Here is a 2,300-nt window from a genome sequence, read left to right as displayed (position 1 = left end):
CGAGCACAGAGCAGCAAGCTCCGCTCCAGGCGGGGGTCCTGGCCGGCCTGGGGGCGGCGGCTTCTTCTCCGGGACTCCAAGAAATGGCGGCCCCAGCCGGCGGCGGGCGCACGTTAATCCCCCTGGGAGAACCTGTGCCTCCCCCTCCTTACCCCGACCCCTTTAAGGAGTTCCCCAAGTCCCGCCCCAGGGGCCGGGCCTCTCCTTAAAAGGGTAATGGCGCCTCCCGGGAACACCTCCCCCTGGAGTAGGAAGGGTTCTGGGCTCCAGTTTAAAAGGGCGATCCCCGAAGAAGACACGCACCTGACAGGTCCCACGCTCTAAGTTTCTGGGAGCGCCTTCTTCCTCTAGGCTTAGCCCTTCTTTACTGAGAGGATTAGCACTTACTTCGTCCCACCCACCCTACTGTGGGCTGTGTGGAAAAGTTACTTCATCCCTAGGGACTTCTGGTTCCTCGTCTTAAAATAAAGGAAGTTGAACTAGTCTCTCTCCATTCCAATCTATCCTCCTTCTAGCTGCCAACTAGTGTTCCCAAGATGCTCACCTTCTCTTCTCAAAAACCTTTAGGGAAGAGCAAGCATGGGTGGTTCAGTGGTAGAATTCTCGCCTGCCACGCGGGAGGCCCGGGTTCGATTCCCGGCCCATGCATCTGACGTTTTGGGGGCAGCTGGGTAGTTAAGTGGATTGATCCTCCTAGAAACGAGGATTCTAAATCTCAACTAAGACAATTCCTATGTGTAGTGAGCCTGGGCAAGTCACTTGACCCCAATTGCACAACCTTTACCCCTTTTCTGCCTTAGAACGAAAACATAGTATTGTTTCTAAGGTGGAAGGTAAGGGTTTAAATAAATAAATAAGTAAATGAAAAGCCTTCACTGACTCCCTATTAACTTGAGAACAAATTTCAAAGTCCTCAGCCTGGTCTCAACCTATCTTTCCAGGTTGTATCATTTTTTTTTTTTAACATTTTAAATAAATTTTTAACGGTTCCTTTTTTTTTTTTTTAAATATCACTATAACCCATATTGGATTCTCAAGTATCTGACATCTCAAAAGGCCATATAAAAATAACTTGTATAACAAATAGTATCTCTAAAGACAAAAAAAAAAGAAGAGGGGGAAATCACCATGACTAATCAACATTTCAAAAAAGTGTGAAAAGTACTTGCGATGTACACTTGGGGACCTCTCACTTCTGAAAAGGGTCAGATTATGTCCTACTGCACTAACTAGATGTGCCCAGAATTTGATATTCCATCTTCCATGTCCATCCCTTTATATGGCATATTGTTCCCCATACCTGAAATTGGCTGCATCCTTCCCCTGATTCTTAGAATCCATAAATTCATTCCTGGTTTCCATCACATTACATACCTATTGATCAAAACTTTTCCTGATACCTTCTTTGTATCCCCACTAATTAGTCTTCTCTCCCTCTTCAAATTATTTAGCTCATATTTGTCTGTATACATGTATACAGGTGAAGTCAAGTGAATCCTATGGATGGACCTCAGTAGAAAGATTTTACATAAAATAGAGGAAAACAATTATATTGAAACATGGTTGTTACATTTTTCTTAAGTTCAGACTACTGATTAAGAATCTATTACTTTATGTCTATATTTGTGCCACCAGTGAATAGCAAAATTGCCTGCACATAGTAGTCACTTAATTAATTGACCAGATATTCTTTTAATATCTTTTCTAAGGATTCCTTTTTTGTCTTCCCCAATTTAGAATCTAGCACACTGTCAATGATACTTTTATATATTTTTAATTCAGGAACTGAGCACATATTTACTGGTATCACCTTTCTTTTTTTTTCAGGTTGTTCAGGACATTTGCTATATGCCAGAAGTCATGAAGAATATTCTCATAACAACCTCATAAAATTTGATAATCTAAGCTGTATATATGACCATCATGAGAAACATTAACAATATAAATATACCCTAAAGAAATCAAACAGAGGAAAGACATATAAAAAGACTTATAGGATCTCTTTCTATACTACTAAAGAACTAGAAATTAAGGGGGTTCCCAACAACTGGGGAAAGATTGAACAAATTATGGTACTGTATATGAATATAATGGAAATTTGCTGTGCCATGGAAAATAACAAAAGGGACATTTTCAGAGAAACCTAGGAAGATTTATATGAACTGATGCAAAGAAAGTAAGGAGGAGGAGAATGATTTGTAGAGCTATAACATATATTATCAAGAAAAACAATTTTGAAAGCCTTAAGAACTCTCAAGTTCAGCAACTGACCACAATTCCAGAGAACCTATAATGAAATA

The 2,300-nt window shown here is 40.4% G+C and overlaps 1 non-coding gene across 1 annotated transcript; it reads left to right on the top strand.

Annotated features, from left to right (window-relative positions):
- The first annotated feature begins 577 nt into the window (after positions 1–577).
- On the top strand, positions 578–648 carry TRNAG-GCC. The gene has a single exon. It is a non-coding gene; the product is annotated as a tRNA-Gly (tRNA).
- Positions 649–2,300: the final 1,652 nt, after the last annotated feature.

The sequence above is a fragment of the Gracilinanus agilis genome, chromosome 3 (genome assembly GCF_016433145.1).
Source record: "Gracilinanus agilis isolate LMUSP501 chromosome 3, AgileGrace, whole genome shotgun sequence".
NCBI classification, from domain to species: Eukaryota; Metazoa; Chordata; class Mammalia; order Didelphimorphia; family Didelphidae; genus Gracilinanus; species Gracilinanus agilis.
Note: the sequence above shows the minus strand (reverse complement) of the source record. Positions and strands in the feature narration are given on the sequence as shown.